The 17,450-nt window shown below is 43.0% G+C and overlaps 2 long non-coding RNA genes across 3 annotated transcripts; one reads left to right on the top strand and one right to left on the bottom strand.

Annotated features, from left to right (window-relative positions):
* Nucleotides 1-6,781: 6,781 nt before the first annotated feature.
* On the bottom strand, nt 6,782-12,229 carry LOC130534375 (uncharacterized). Of its 2 annotated transcripts, XR_008952884.1 has the most exons (4): nt 12,089-12,229; nt 9,171-9,325; nt 7,137-7,350; nt 6,782-6,960 (listed from the first exon to the last, which is right to left on the bottom strand). It is a non-coding gene; the product is annotated as an uncharacterized LOC130534375 (long non-coding RNA). The 2 variants fall into 2 exon arrangements; XR_008952883.1 differs by lacking the exon at nt 6,782-6,960 and having other exon boundaries at nt 6,967-7,350.
* On the top strand, nt 9,353-12,427 carry LOC130534379 (uncharacterized). Its single transcript, XR_008952889.1, has 2 exons — nt 9,353-9,575; nt 10,301-12,427. It is a non-coding gene; the product is annotated as an uncharacterized LOC130534379 (long non-coding RNA).
* Nucleotides 12,428-17,450: the final 5,023 nt, after the last annotated feature.

The raw sequence follows: 17,450 nt of genomic DNA, 5'->3' as shown, positions 1-17,450 counted from the left end.
TGTCCCCCCCCTCCCCCTCCTGGAGTCACATGCCAATCTTGCAGAGCTTTAGCGCAGTTGTGTAAATACGTAATGACTTTTCCGGGTGCTGAGCGACGGCACAATCACTTTCCTCACCTTGAAAGTTTCCTGCTGTGCATTCGCTGTCATTTGAGCACATTTTATGGCACATTTTTCACAGCTTATTTTTTTTAATCTGCCAAAAATAGACCATTATTATCCTGGAGAGAGAGCAATATATGCGGTATAAAATCAGCACTGTTTATGCCGGCACTCCCTCATCCTAAGTGAAAAACAGACAGCTCATTAAAGGTAATAAAGCACATGCTCAAATCTCTTCTTATTTAGACCTAAATTAGACATTTTAACAAGATAATTAAATGATGGACTGAGTTTCCAGAACAAGGATACCATGAAAAAATGTTTACTGGTTACATAGAATCCCACTAGAATTGATATATTTTGGCTAATCCAGGCTAGTGTACAATAAACCAGGAGTGTGTTTATGTAGAAAAAAATTCCTAGTATTTATCCTGTGTTCTATAGGAGATGCAAACAGCTCCATGTGTATTTTGGTGTTCTGTAAATGCCAGAGAGACGTGGCAGCATCCGTTGGAGTTAACGGTGCAGCACTTTTGTGTTCAGCAGCACAAATCATTAATCATGAGGCCGGCCATATTCTTGTAGTGCCTGTGCTTTCATTACTGGGCCTAATTAAACAGTTCTGTGAACTGGAATCTCAGATTCCTCTGTTACAGATTATCATTAATTATGGTGAAAGTGCTCAGAGATGTTGGACTCAATTATATTCTGCTCAACCCTGGCAGTGGGGTGATTCATTGTTGGGAGCGCTCCGCAGCCGTACTGTCTCTGCTTATCACCAACCTCCACTTTTGTAAATTGGGCTCTGCCAGCCAACAAACTAAGAATTATGTGCTGCTTTTTCATTACAAACATGTTGGAGGAGCACAGACCAATTAAGGGCGGGATATTTTGTGTGGAGTGATGAGGCAGGCATCAGTGCAGTAAGAAGGGGGTTGGATGTTTGGGGGGGTGAGGTGGGGGGTGGTGGAATGGGATGGGGGGGGGGGCTATGGGAATGAGCTCGCCAGGCTGAAGTTGTGGCTTTATTAGCTTGTGTGCCAGGTCTGCTGAGCGATAAGGCTCAGATATCTCAGATCCATCGGCCGTGTAACAGTCAAATTAAAATTTCGACTGAAGGGCTACTTACAGGCAGATATTCACAGTCGGGGGGGGGGGGGGGTTAACGCAAGTTTTCCATTGTTCGTGCTGCCCTAAGCGCTCATGCCTTAGAGGAAGCTGTCGGCTTTTCATAATATTTGTGTATGATATGTAACTTTTTATGCAGCCGAACAGTGTCAGTTTTACTTCTGTGGTCTTGGAAACCGTGTGTGTATTACTGGCCACTTCTTTTTCTCTTTTTTTATTTTAGGAGGTGGCAGGTCAGAGAATTGAGAGGAAAATCTGCATCGGTGTAGCAGAAGTTCCCTCCATAATCTCAGGCCTTGGCAGTTTGCACAAATTCATATGCCACAGTATGTAGTGATTTTAATATATATGAAAATCAGTGGGAGACGTGCGCATGTGTCTTTTATAACATCAGTGGAGGGAGATTTTCACTGTATTACCGGTACAGAGCAGGGCTGTTTTGGCTCCAGCTCAGTACAAAACCATCTTTTTATGAATAACACATGCAAAAGACATAAGAATTAACAAATAAAAAAAACTACCGGGAAAAAAAAATAAGATAAAAAAATAAGGTTTGTTTCCCTAATGTTTCCTTAACTGTGGTTGGTCTAATCCCATAATTCCCATGGCAGACGAGCAAGAAATGGGATTTTCTCTCCTCTTGTCACAGAGAGGCGGCTCATTGAAAATGTAATACACTACTTCCAAGTCACAGGTCAGTCGGCAATCTGAATTTTAAAAGGACTGTGAATAATATCCAGTTTTATTTTGAAAATGAACTTTGTGGCCTCCATCATGAATCCAATATATGTCTTAATCTACTGGGCTCTTGAAACACACAGCTCTGGAAGAAGGCCTTTGACTCCCGAACCTAATAAGGGAATCACTTGTTTTCACATCCATCCTGCTTGGCACACAACAGACTTCCTCTAAAGGTAACTGATGAAGCAGAAAATGCAGGTTTTATAACATTTAGATTCTTCTTTTATTTACTCTTTTATTTTCAATTGTTGCATTATGTAAGAGGCCTTATGAGCTAAATCTGTAGTAGGAGATAATTCTAGTTGGTTGTGATGGACCATTGACGTATCTTATACTGTATTAACAGTACACAAACTGGGTTTCCCCTAAAGGTATTAGGCTTTGCTTTTTGTTCAACTTCAAAACTCTGTTTATAGAATTTCAAATGCAATTTTGTGTTTTGTCTTTGTGAAAGCAGATGGTGAAATGAAAATAAAAAAATATTAATTTCTTAGCATCTATTGTTATTCTCAAGCGAGCACGGCTGACACTAGCAGTCAATTTATGCGTTAATTACGCACTAACCTTTTCAGAATGGATTTTTTGACACGCCGTTTCCTGCAACTGCGAGTGTGCAGGAAATGAAAACATCCGATGACCAATCGGGATCTCCTCACATTAGCATTGCCTTTTTAGCCCATCGCCCCAAAACATGCCACGAAAATCCTCTCCTATTTATCTTAAAATAGCCACTTAGCTTTGACTGACACTAATTCTTACTACACGAAAGTGTGGAGACCCCCCCATCCCTGTCTGTCTCCGTCAGAAAATTACAAAAGACAGTTTTGCGATGTCCCCAATGTGCAAATCCCTTTATTCTGTCAGATTACAGCATGTGATGTGACGTAGTGCCGCATTCTGGCCTCACATGCCTGCCAGAGAGAAGGGACCTGTCAGCGGCGGAGCAGAGCGCCGCGGATCATCACTCTGACTGATCCGCCGGCCCGGAGACTGTCATTTCCTCTGACTGTACGAGTCAACACAAATAAAAGTGAGGAAGCAGGAGCCATAATGGCTGGGAGAGATCCAGGCTCATTGTGGCCATTACTTTTATTCAAACCTTACGGATGACATGGAGTGAAAAATGAGTCTGTGTCTAGTCGGGTGCCCATTAGTGAGTGAGCACATTATCTCCCCTTTTTCACATTGGTTCTCCTCCCCGCATGCAGCGGCAGATGCTCTGGAGCAGTCACTCACTTTTATGGGCTTTTGACTGCTGTAGTCTTTTAAATGGAGGGGCCTGCACCAGGCAGGGATGACGTATGGCTGTCAGTGCTCTTTACCTCTCTGACGGATGCCTTCAGTGGATCCCGTCTGAAACTAAAGGGGACAGCTAACCTCTTCAGTCGGGAGCAGATGAGCATGCATCATACGGATTATTGCAGTAAAGGGGGCAACTCCAAAAAAAAAAAAAACCTCTATTACCAAATAATTACAGTACAATTCAGCTAAGTACAGTCTGAAGGCAATCATGGTCCCCAGCTCCTAAATATTCTCTGGAGCGAGACTTTTACTCCCCTATCGGATTTTTAAACGTCCCCCCGATGATGACAGGAGATCGATTAGAGTTAACCGGCAGACCCGCCATCAGGTTGTTGCGGCTGGGATTGACATGATGAACAACCACCTCCATTCAACACTCAAATTAGGTGGAAAAAAGGACTCTCACATGCCTGAAACTGCTTCAACTACGAGCAGATCACTTGGAAATATTTGAAATTAATAATCCTAATACGAGGGTCACACATGCCGGATCTAACTAGTTTGCCACCAATAACAAATATTTCAGGGAACATCCCCTCCCCTAAAAAGGAAGGCTGAGGCTTTTGTGAAAACAGCATATTTTACCCTGCAATGGGAAATCAACCCGCTGTGGTAACACAGAGCAGAGCTCAGAGGTTGTGGTCAGTGACGGGGCGTTCCGGCTCCTCTCAGGCATGAGCAGGAACCAGAGCCGCTCGGTTCAATCTAATCTCTGACAAGAAACAACGAGCCTCTGGGACACCCCCGCGGCCCACCTCTACGCCTCACAACATCATAAGGAGCTCGGCAGAGGGGAGGGCGGGGGGTTAGATCTACCGAAGCTGTCAGGGGAGAAATATGTTTCCATTTTTTTCCCACTTTTGGTGCCAAAGAAGACCAAACAAACGCTGCTCTATTTCCCTCACTATTGCTCACTCGTTTGAATCTCCGGGCTCCCGTCAGTTTTCCCCTCGTACTCGTTCCCCCGCGAGTGTGTTCCATCACTACCCAGAGACTGCTGCACAACAGGGCTGCACAGGCGCCGGGACCAAACACCTCATTCAGGTCTCCACAGCGCTGAGTGGGACACGGCGCAACTGGAACGATTCAAAACACTTTTAGACAAGAGCGGAGACTTGAACTGTGATGCAATTTTCATGGATTTTGCACAAGGTGAAGTGTCATAGATGCAGCCCCGTCATAGGTTATTGAATCCATCATTTTAGATTTTAAGCACCTGATAAAATATTATTATCAAGGGTCTCTCGTCTGTGAAACACAACAAAGGCTTACAAACCCCTCACTGAACTATAAAATGAACTCATTGCCATCTGAAAACTGCTTTTGTTGCACTAATTGATATTACCCATATCAATAGCCATCAAAAATGCGTGAAGGATTTTGGTTCGTGTGTATTAAAATCAATTTGAGAACGCCACCAAACGTCCCAAGGTGTGAGAATCCCTCACGGGTGTCTAATCACCTGACGCACCTGATTTCTGGATTCATTTTCTCCGTTCATGGAGCACAAATGCAGCAACAGCTTGCAATCTGTTTGTTTTGACTTGTCAAAAAGGAAGCAAAGGCGTGTATCAACAAGGAATAAACGCGAGTGTGAGATGTCACCAGCTGCTCAATATGATGAATTACAATTTTATGTTAATCTGCCGACTTGCAGTAATGGCTTGTTTACTCTGCGTTCTGTCACAAACCTAGGACCGTTTACTCACATGCACATATGGACTCTTAAAAGCGACAGGAGTACTCTGCTGTTTCCAGCACTAATCAACACATTCAAGGGTTTTTTTTCCTTATTTCGTCTGTTGTCAACTAAAAATGCATTTACAAAACAATACGTCTCAATGAAAGATTAACTGCGCCTTTGCTCATGCATTTATAATGACTTTTTCTGAATCCGCTGGCCTGGTTCTGCCATTGTTGTTATGCATCCGCATTGATTTTGTGTTTATACAACTTAAAAGTCAAATTTAGAGTTTTTAATTTTAAAAAATAATTCATCTTACGCCAACTTAACACCATTCACCGTAACGCCATCACTTTTGTTTGGTTTCAGCAGCAGAATTTAGTTTTCAGGTCAGATGTCAAAGGTCATGGGGACTATGTCTTTTACTTTTAGAGAGGTTTATTGTAAATGAGGTGCAAACATCAACTCAGACTCAAGGATGAAGTGATTTGATTTTAGAGGTCAAAGGTCATGGTGTCCTCATGCCTTTCCAAAGGCCTTAAAGGGATTTTCACTTAACTACCTCTTTAATTTGAAATTGATTACTAGCATGTGGCCAAACCATTAAAATAAAATTCTACTGATCATATATAAACAAGGCACCATTTACTGAGGCCTTCATTGATGTCCTCTAGGGTGGACATCAATTTCTGTTCTATACCCTGACTCATTTGAGCTCAATAGAAGACATATTGGAGATGTGTTGTTCACATGGATAAACAAAATGCAGAAAGAAGAAAAAAAGGTTCTTTCCTCAGTCTTTAGGAGAACATGGAAGTGGTCAAATGTGTGTAATTCTTCTAATGTTGATGATCAACATGGCTGGAGTTGCTCTTCTCCACAGGCTCATGGATTAAATGATGAAAATACACATACATCCAGGATGATTAATACATCCTGATCACAATGCACAGAAGTGGAGACACACTTGAGCCTTACATCTCTTCACGGACTACAAGACGTAGTGTCTCCGTGATAGGAGCTGATGGATTAAAGGCACATTATTGGGATCTACTCAATATGTGAAAGTGTGTATATGTTATACCTTTATGGGACTGTCAGAGAATATGAGCAATTATTACAGTATATGAGCTCATCATTGGAAGACCAGGATGTGTAAATAAGTGAGAACTGAGAGTAAACAGAAACATTACAGACGTAGACACACTTATAAACTCTTCTACAACTAAATTGCTTTCACACTCCACAGACTCAATATGCAATTTAAAAGAGCCTGGCGGTGGCAATATTCCTCTGATATAGAGTTTAGTTTTAATAGGAACCCACAGCTCAAATATGAGCTGACAAACACGGCAAAACAAACACGGCCTCTCCCTGGCAATGAAATATACACTGTCAAATAGAACCGTACCTTTTTGAATCTACCGTGTGGGTGAAAATAAAGCTCAGAACAAACAGCATTCTGATCTGGCTTTGAGTGTGATAACAGTGTCTGACAGGGTGGAGAGAGCAAGCGATGGGCCGGCTGCAGAAACACAACCTGTGACTGGCACGATTCCCCGGCCGGAGAGAAGTTTACCTTTTAATAAGTGCTCAGAGAGCCCCTTTCAACAACCCGGTCCGCCTCTCACCAACAGACGGCTGGGGAGGCGCTTGTGAATGTATTAATGTGCCCCCCCACCGTTGTTTATATGCCTTTGTGGCACGTGTGTGCGCATGTGCTCACTTGTAGCAGATTTCAATCAAGGATTTCAGCCATGCCCAAATATCTCTTCTCTTTTGGGCCCGCTTGTTTGAAGAAAATGAGTGGATTCAGGATCAAGAGCCTTTCTGGAGGAATTTAAGTCTGTTTGAGGATTACGACTTCTTCATCCTGTACAAAGCCTGCAGAGACAGCTATATGCTAGCCCTTGGAGGCCCGGCTTAGCAATGCATTCCAGACAGCGATATCGGAGTGATAAAACCAGGGGGAGACATCACAGTTTTGGACAAAGATCTTCAAACTAAAAGAGAAAATGGAAAACTTTGCAGTTTTACTAGAAGAGTGGTGTTTGTGTTTAACAGTGAAAGAATATAAATCATGAAATCTATGAGGTTGCAGCAATAAAGGGATAAATATGCAAATATTTCCACGCGCTGTCTAATACTTGTCCTTTCTTTCTCTTTTGGAATAAATTACATTTAGCAGATGAACGCAGCTCCCGTCCGCTGTCAGCCTATCTGCAGCATCAACACCGATGACCTCGTGGTTTTGCTCCAACCAGATCGTCGAGAGTTTGCCCATTAGCCGCGCGGCTAATGAGCAAACTCTCGACACAGCGAGTGAAGTACGGACCGTCTCTGCAGGAGCCGCTGATCAAATCTGTCATTATTTAGCCTGCTTGTGGCCCAACCTGAAAGCAAAACAAGAAATCAATAGGAAATGGGGACAAATTACTGTAAGTGTCAATACTCCAGACAGCTCACATAAAGGGCTTTCAGCCCATAATAGATTCTTACCATTTACCTTAAGCTTTCGGAGCAGCGTGGCCATCAAGCGCTGATAAACCCATTAGTTACTTGTTGATAAAACATTATAACTCTACTAAATATGACAAAGGATGGTTGTTCAGCAGCTAAACATTTAGATTACCTCTAATTTCACAGCCATATTTCCAGCTTAATGTTTGTGTACGACCACCATCTGAGGTAGGAAAGAATTTCTGATGTAGCCCATCACACAGATCCGATCAATAATTCAAGTGCAACTAGAGCTGATAAGAGATTTTCTACTATTAAACGGGAGGCAATATCTCTGACATTAATGGGCGGCTTAAGAACTCTTAAAACGTTGTATGTCTCCATTTGTGTTAGCGATTTTACCCTCTTCTGCATTGGAAGAACACCAGCAAAATGAAAAGCACAATTTGGAAGATCCTTTCTGTGTGATGGAAAAACCTTAATAGTGACAGAACTTGACTGAAAGAGAAATGCTCTCAAACCGTTGATTAGTTCATGTTAAAAACGTGGTGTGCGGATGAATTTTGGATTTGATCCTGGACCAAGTGCTTGTTGTGCAGCGCACTGTGGCCGTCAATGACCTGTGAATCCATCACGGGTCCCAGCTGCGCCAGTTTCAACAGTGCCGATAAAAAGGTTACTGGACTTCTGTCCGACTCCAGAGGTGCGCGACATGCTGTACTTCACAATTATGGGTTTTGTTCTTGATCAAGTGCAGCCGGGCCATAAAGAAAGCAGCAGCTGAGTAGATGGTCCCGGGTGGAGGGAGTGGCGGCCGAGGACGGAGCGTCTCCTACGGGTGGTCTCAGCAGGGGCTGGACTAACTATAGCCACATCAATGACTAACTCTCACAGCACGGACACCTCCCGTTCACTTTGAAAACAAAATAAATTAAACAACAAAGGGGAACGCTGACATTCACAGCCTTTCAGCCAGTTGCACCAAACAAACTGCCCGTCGCAGATCCGAGCGCGAGGTCGTTGCTGATCTCCGAGGCTGGAAACACGACAGCGCGGTGACAAATCATTTTCTAAGGCAGGTTTCCGTCCTCGGCCGTGATTACTGCTGGGATTTGGAGATGGCGGGAAAAGTTCCCTCATCTGCCGGCCCAACGTGGTCAATCCGCCCTGCGTGCATCACAATCAATAATATACAGGCGATGCCTTGGAAAAACAGGCCTTAGCCTCAGAGCCTATCATTGATAAATGTTTTTCTGCCAGTTGTGACAGCGCGGTGCGCGCGGCAAAGATGGTGGAGGGCCTTTTTAATAGTGCGGGGAGAGAATTAAATCAAAGCCAGGAGGGCCTCCACTGGAAGGGAGAGATGCTGCATCTCTCTGCTCTAAATCACAGCTCCACTTAGAGCCCAGCCCGCTCTTTCTCCATTTTTCTGCATTATGTGAGGAAACCTGTCACCGCCGTCTATGGCGAAGTTTACAAACGATGATTTATCAGAGAGCGCAGCTCTAAACACCTGCGTGGGAAAACAAGCATGCCCTGCTTTATTATTCACAGGCCTAAAGTTGCTTTTTAGCTTTGAAATATAGAACTCAAGAATATGAGCTGCTTAATACAATGTAAGGATTGTTTTATGTGATGGACTTATTTATGTTTCTACCTTGGCTTCTGACCTCTGACAGCACAGTCTATTCTTAAATGGGTTTAGATGGAGTGAGAAGTTCCCAAAAGGTCGAAAAGGAATCAAACTGTGTACCTGGAGAAGAGGAGGAGGAGATCCAGGCTAGCTTTGGAACTCCTTTAGTAGATTTTCAACCTCAGTTCTCGCTCCATAAGGCTGGAAACTCCCAGAGGGGTGGACGTCCATGACTTCTCATTTACAGCCATGTTGTGGTTCTCCTGGGCCTGTGTCTGGGAACAGAATGATCCACAATTAGGTACAGCAGCTCCTGTTCATCTAAACAAACATCTAAAAGACAAAACACCTCCGAGAAGATTCGACCAAAGCCCAGCTTCCATCCGTGTGTGTGGCTGTGCTGGGGAGAGCTTGGTGACCTTTTGCTGATCACCAAGCTCAGGTGCCACCACTTCACCCAGGAAAAGGCAAAAGCCCAGAAGCTCGTGGAGCAAAGACGGCACAGAGAGGAGCAGAAAGCTGCAGGTACGAGCCTGAACAGCACGAGTGCTTTAAAATATGGATGGCGATTTATCAGGTAATCATCACAAATAAACAGGAAGTGCTGAGTGGATGATGTCAGATAATATTAAGCCAAGTAAATCATTAATAGTAATAAACTGCGCATTGATCATCTTTCATCTGTAAATGTGTTAAACATCAACAACGTTTAATTTAATTTTCAGAGAAAAGCTTCGTTATTAATTTATCTCCTTTAACATCTTTCATCATCTGTTTCCTATTGAAATTGATTTGTTGTAAAATCAATCTGAATTTGTTTTTCCACAGCGAAAAGGCTAAAACTATATTTAGATAATCCCTGGTGAACAGATGAGAGTTTAATTTGACATTGTTGGTTAAATTCAGACGGCACACAGAAATATAACAAAGACACCTGAATTCTTCTAAAAGTCTTATCTCAACACAAACATTTGGGATTTCGCAGGAATTTATTGCAAAAAAATAAAAATAAAAACAAACTACGATTCAAAAAAAGATTCTAATAAAGATACATCTGCATTTATTATCAATACATTTTCCATAGAAAAAACCCAACCCGGTTATTTTGGGTTCTATTTTCTCAGCAGAATAGATAAGAGTGTTAATGCTCTGAGGGTAGTCCAGGCTGTAAATGTGCACAATATTACACATTATATACATGTCATTTCAGGGTGCACTCCCAGTGATGCAGTGTCAAATCTGTGTGACAGATTTAGGTGAACGCTGGTGAAGGGAGCTCTGCGTGGGGAGAGAGCGGCTTAGGGCTGACTCAAACAGCCAGTACAAGAACTCCAGCCGGCAGGAAGGAAGGAGCCCTGCTCGGCCCGCCGAGGCTGACGGCCAAAGATTCACACACAGCAACTTCACAGAGTCGTTCAAGCCGAAGCACATTTGCACAAACATGGAGACATTTATTTATTTTGGAATAAATTTAGTGTAGGATTTACATTGGAAAAATAATATGAACAATGGATGACTCGTATATCCAATAAGCTTAATGGCATCCTGCACTTGGGGAATAGTAAGTGAGACAATGCCTGACCAGCACATCTGACGTGGTTTACTGCCAGGAGCTGAGATTCGGCTTTATTTTTAATGTCATGTCTCCCTCTTTTGGCTGGCTGTGGTAAAAAGAAATCTGGCTGAAATAACGAGTGACTCTGCTACTGAGCTAAAATCTTCAAAATAGCATCTTAATCATGGTGATCATAGAAATGTACACATTTCACCTCTGGTTAAAAAAAATGGTAATTTCAAGCTTTCAGAATCATAGTTTTCATTTAAGTCTAATCTTCAAAATTAAATTATAAGGAATGCTGATCATTTGCTTTAAATACCTTTAGGCCATTTAAATGTTACCATGCTAAGCTTGATTTTAGTGCATCTGTAACGGCATAAATTAGATTAATTGATTTTGGTGAGAGCTGCGTTCACTTAGCTTCAACTCTGAGGGAAGCCTGACATCTAGCGGAGAGAATCCGAACTGCAGCAGCTACAGCAGGGTCCCCCATTAATGAATATCTGTATTAATGTAGTTCTACACTTTGAATAAACTCTGAATAATCATAATGCAGTACTCCTGCATTGCATTACGTTATCATGAATCCCACATAATGCAATACGTGTATATTTCACAAACCATTGAAATCATAGTGGTGCTGCAGGTGTGCTTGGCTCACTTCCACTAATTTTCTCTTTACGTTGGTGTTTTGACTCCTTCCATTTTTTTTATGCAACATTGGTGTCCAGCATTTAAAAGAACAAGCTCAGCTTGAAAGGCTGTTGAATATCTTTTGGTAACCATTATTTTAGCCTCAACTTAACTAATCTGTTGCTGATTCAGAACAGCTACAATAAAAGGGATGCGCAGCTAATAGGAAAGGAGATATGTCACAGTTCCAAGGATTTGTGACGCTTTAAAATACGCACAATGAAAGGGAACAAGTCAAACTGGAAATATATATCAATATATTGGCTCATTTTACTCTTTGTTTTCTATCATTTAACAACGCTGAGCAGGTTGCAACTAACAAAGGCTTTGAAACATTTCAGGACCAAAACTGTTGCTGTTCAAGGCTTCTTCCAGTGCCACTTCAACATCATGTTATTGTTGGATATACTACTGGAGACTGTTTCCTGACTTTCAACATTGAAATAAGGTGTCATAGATTTAGCTTTAAAGCAAATTCAAAACCTAAAGTAATTGGTATTTGCTAATGTTTTAAAGTACTTCTGCTCAACTGGCTTCGCCATAAACGCAAGCGCTGTCCTCTCGCGTGTTTGTGACGCAGTGGCTCTGTAATAAACAAAGAAATAAATGGACGCGTCTCTGTTAATCATGCTGAAGTTTCTCTAGCCAGTTTTGGGTTATAATTATCTTAATGATTCATCAAAAATTAAGGGCAACCATAAGAATTCTGACCAGCGCGTCTTTATTTGGCGCCTGAAAAAGAGAACCAGACTCGCCTCATGTCACAGAAGAGATTAAACCCGGGTACCTTTCACATGTGTTCACTTCGTCCCGGGTCTCCTGCGGGCTAATGTGGGGTCAGCTGCCCGCTGCCCTCCACCGCTGCAGGAATCCATGTTCTGGGGAGGCCGGACGGCCCCAGGTGGCCCCAGATGGCCCCGGGCCCGACATGTTTAATTAAGTTCGGCTCTTGTTAAATGCGCATGTGCGGATGATCGGGCCAACTAGCCACGCCCCCAAATGTTGTTTCCTGAGCTGAATCAAGGTTGATATATTCTGTAATAATAAATCAGTTTCTAATCAATTGTTAGAGCATCCAAATGTGTTTCAGTGAGAATAAAGTGAATAAGCAAATTAACTCCAATAACGGCTGTCTATTCGAGCTGTGATTTGGTCAAGTTTTTACTGAGTTTGAAACTCTAGTAAAGGGTGAATGTCAGTGAAATGAAGATGAAATGAGAAAAATCAGAAATCACGTGGTTGTCAAAGGTTTAATAAGTCGTTTATTAATTCAGAAGAGAGTGATACGCAGGATGCATTTTTATTATTGTGTTTTAAGGGGCAGATGGACAGACAGTGTGACTGGACTGAAACAGACCTTAAAGTCACAAATGACCTTTTGTTATTAGCTGACAGAGAAGAGAGTTCAGCTGAACTATTTTTAGATCTGGGGTCGTGTTAGCTGTCTGCTGCAGGCTTTCATTTTAGGCCTGATCTTATTTACATTCTCCCACTCATTGAAATCATTCACAAGTTTTACACTCTTGGATAGTTGTTTTATTTTTTTGGATTTCTGCAGAGACATCGTCATGGCGTGTTTGAGTCATTGTCTTATTGGAAGGTGAATCATTGCCCCAGTCTGGGGCCCCTACCTACCTATGTCAGGTTCAGGACCTGTCTCTATTCCAGGGGTTTTATCAGACCACATCACATCTGTCTCATACTGACCTCCCTCTGACTCACCATCCATTTTAGAATTGGTTTAAAAACTTTGCCCGCAGGAACTTAAGTGAGTGATTGGCCCCTCCTGAGCCAGCCTACAGCCTCAGAACCTTTGGCTCGGGTGAATTCAGTTGCTTCAAAGTCAAGGTTGAAGACTAGTGGACAGCATGGCCCCTCCACTTTGGAACAACCTGCCCCAGGGAATAAGGCTGGCAAGGTCAGGGAATTCCTCTGAGTCTCTTCTAAAAATTTCTTTTGCAGGCAGCTTTTATTTGATGTTGATGTCTCATTTCACTATCCTATTTACCATCTCCAATTTATGTTGTTTTATTATTTTTTTAAAAGCATTTTTAAGCCCCTTCAAATTTGGCTTTGAAAAGGTGCCACATAAAGAAGATATTATAATATTATCATAATTACAGGTCACTTTACAGATATAAAAAAAATTCCACTCACTCTGTGGACCCAAGAGTGCTGCCAATCACACATCATCGTTCCAGCTCTTCTGTGACACAGAGGAGAATGTGTGAGGGGTTTAAGGACAGATTTAAGGACTGTAAGCAAAGAGCATCATGCTGGGGGTCAGAGTTCATTGGAAGAAGTGCAAATTTTCAACACGTGTATATTATAATATAATAAACGGATAATTGTGATCAAACTCTTTGTGCTCACTTTGATTTCAGTCTTGAAAACCGATATTAGGGTTGAGGCTGCTATTATGAATAGATGATTTTCAATTGTGCAATTGTATTCCACCCTCTGCAACCCTGCACGACGTTATGCTGCGATGCCTCTTCTGACCACTAGATGGGAGTATTATCATTTTTATCCTGCACCAAACCAACCAAAACTGGTTGAGCGACAGTAGACGTGAAGGTGCTGTGTGCAAGATTTATTTATTTATTTATTTATTTATTAACATGCTCTTTAAATTTAAGTTACTGTTTCAAAAAATAACTTAAAAGTAGCATGGTCATAGTATAAAGAGACAACCCTTTTTGTTTTCACTACATATATATTTTGTTCAGTAATATCTCCTGGTGATTTTGGTAAAAGTATCTGGTATAGATCTGCAGTCAATATTGTACAGTGTCTCCTTCTTATGACATAACAGCAGCCTTACGTAGGGACCGCATTGTCTATAATATAAACAAGAATGTAAATTATTTGCAAATTGACTTGCAATGTCTTCTGTATGGATTTGAATTGGGCTCCAGGTGTAGAGTGCAAACAGCAGGGGGTATCTTGCAGGAAGTGGGAAATGCTCAATCACAGCCCCTACGGTTCAGCTCCACATCAGAGCAGAATATTTCCCACACCTGCAGAGCTTGAGTGGCAGGAGCTCTCTGTGCGTGACACGGCAACTCATCTGCATGGTCTGTGGGCACATCAGTCCCTACATAACAGTAATTATGATCGCAAGTTACCCAAGTAGTAACACGAGAAGTGACAATCGTTGCATTCACTGAATGATGCTTTCTGTTAAACGCAAGCATGTCTAATTAAGCATATCTGTCTCCTTTATTCCTCCTCCTCCTGATGTATTTAGGTGTATAACTTTATCGGTTGTGTTGGTGACTTTCTCGTGAGCCCTCGCCTCTCTCACTTGGGTGATTGACGTGAGCATGTGAGCCTGGATTTCACTGGAAGAGCTGAAAGGATGGTATTAATTAGCATAATTGCAATGACCGTGTGGACTGAGATTATTGTGTTGCTGCTCAGCTGTCTATTTTATTGTAGCTCCTCTCTGAGCCTGTGGATTGCTCATTGACTCACCCAGCAGTAGCGTTTCCTAGCAACGCCTCTTGAATCTACTGTACACTGCCCCATCTCATGGGTGCCTTTAATAATCTGCTTTGCTATTTCCATGAAAGCTGTGCTAAAAGATTTATGGTGCATCTGAAACTGTACCACCATTTTAAAGCACTGACTATACTGAATGTATCTAAGGTAAATTGTGAGGTAAAATAAGGGTCGCTCTTCCTTCACGCATGATTTTCTGTGACAAGAGAGTTGACGTGATGTCAGGATTTCAGCTTACACACGGGGGGTGGGGGGGGGGGGTGGACTTGAGTTTCCATCTCTGGATGAATTGCAAGCGGTGAGAGAGGTGTTGACCCGGACGATTTCATTAACTGTACCACACTCCTGACGGACAGTTTTAATAGGTGCAGATAATTCCACAGAGCGTGCTCCTTGTCATGGTCAAATTGGCTGAATACATGCGAGCTGTTAGACCATGCAAGGCTGAGTGTAGTAGAAAAACAGCTCTCATTCCACTGAACAGCTAAATGCAACAGTCTGAATGGAGGTGGGCTATAGAAGGAGCGGTGAGGTGACTTTCCCGAGCCGCAGGCTGTGGGCAGTATAGCCTGGAAGCACCTGAAAAAGCTATCTGTTTGCAGAATGCAAGTACTGCTGTTGCCAGAGTCCGGCTGTGAAATTTATGGCCCGCGTAAAGGCTCCTCATCATGCTGCTGACAGACAGTATATTTTCTCCAGGACAGGAGATCATGACTCCTGATGCCTCGTGAAATTGCAACTAAGATCTCTCTCTCTGAATCACCATGTAGGGACTGTGTGTGTGTGTGTGTGTGTGTTGTGTGTGTGGTGTGTGGTGTGTGTGTGTGTGTGTGTTGTGTGTGTGTGTGTGTGTGTGTGTGGGCTGGTGTACAGACCTCCCAGCCTGGCCCGGAATAGCAAGATGTATGCCTGTGTACTTTTGTGCTTTTATGTTCCACCCCTCACCTCCATCATCTTACTCTTATTCCTGGGTGATGTATATTTGGAACCCCCCACCACATTTATTTAAACTGCCCTGACCCTTCTCTCCAGATGCACGCCGCGCCCTCCCATTTTCATTTTATTTCCCTATCATCTGTTGTCCTCTGCATCGGGCTGCACAGCCTCCCAGCACATGCAGGCTCGTATTTAAGTTCCTCCCTGCCATCCATAACTAACATATACCTGTGATTGCCGCTTGACTGCAGCAACCTCTAATTCTCTTTCTTTCCCTCCTACTCCCCCTCTCTTCCTCCCTCTTCACTAGTTTCTGTCCTGAGCTTTTCCCTGAGGTAAAGAAGATGTTTTCTCCCATCTGGCTGACTTCACAGCAGACTGACAGTTGGTTGCAGCCCTCTTGTGACTCCCTGCAGCACAGCCCCCCCCACCCCCCCCCCCCCTCCCATCAGAAGAGTATTAACCCATCCTATTTTAATGCAACCACGCATCACGCAAGTGATAAATTCAGAACTGTTGCATAAAGAGAAAGAAAGAGTCAGCTCTTAATCCAGTCTAGGTTAATGCTTAAAATATACAGTTCTTGCAGTGTTTTTGGCAGCTGCCTGTTTTCCGTAGGTGTTAGGAATAATAATGTAGTGAACTTTCTTTTCTTCCCCTTTGAATTGTCATCTTGCATGCGTAATAACTTTTTAGTGTCAGCGACTGCAGGGGAGAAATGTGACACTGATATTACCCTGCCGAGATATGATTCTTCTGAAATCTCTGCCTACAGTTCTAATCAAAATTCAGACCCACTGTTAACAAGTGCCTGTGTCACCCTGTGGCGATCAGCCGAGCCTCAAAGCACACGTGTGATCTGATCAGGACAATGGTGCCGTTGGTACCAGGGCAGACTTTTCTTGGGGGTTTTGCCAAAATATATTTTTTAAATCAGACATTTAAGTGTCAGCAGAACTGTTCGCACTGCCATAATCCAGCAGAATGTCTTGATTAGGCCATTAGGAAGCACATTTCCTGGACCTAAGCATGTCTGCTGTTAATGAGCCACCTCAGCTGTCCACCTTCAAGGGCGTGCTCGGGCAGGGATGAAATAGAACGGAGCATCATCAGCATCAGCAGCGAGACTCTGCAGTGATTAAATGTAGTAGTGGTGACCCTTTCTGGGAGCACAAGATTAGGAAGCTGCCACGTTCACGCCTCTGGAGCCATTTGATGTGGGCCCCTCCCGTCCCTCGGCTGCACGTCGCAAAATCGAAAGGCACATATTCAAATGTGTGTTGATGAGAGTGAGTATCATCAGATGATGAAGGGACAGATATGACTGGCACACCACCGTGCACGTTTGAAATCTGTCCCTCTGATGCCCCCGGCAACAGAACGGACCATCTGTCCAGGTCCAAATGTTTGTAAGTAATCTAGCGCACCTCCTTTGATGCCGTTGCCCCCATAAAACAATCAACTCTTTTAAAAAGTTGCTGCAGTCAAGACTGTTTTTGCGACACTTCGGCAAAAAAACATGCACATCTGGACACATCTGGGGTCATAAAGTCATGTATAGTTTGTGCTAATCCCAGCCAGGAAGTGGCCTGGTTGTGAGGAGGCACAGAAATGCAATAACAACAGTATCAGTGGTCCCAGAAATGTAAACGCGGAATGAAATGACGCAGCGGTGATGTTGATGTAATAAAGATGCAGTTAATGCGTTT

The sequence above is a fragment of the Takifugu flavidus genome, chromosome 1 (assembly GCF_003711565.1).
Source record: "Takifugu flavidus isolate HTHZ2018 chromosome 1, ASM371156v2, whole genome shotgun sequence".
Taxonomy (NCBI): Eukaryota; Metazoa; Chordata; class Actinopteri; order Tetraodontiformes; family Tetraodontidae; genus Takifugu; species Takifugu flavidus.
The sequence above is the reverse complement of the archived record's forward strand: the minus strand, read 5'-3'. Positions and strand labels throughout refer to the sequence as shown.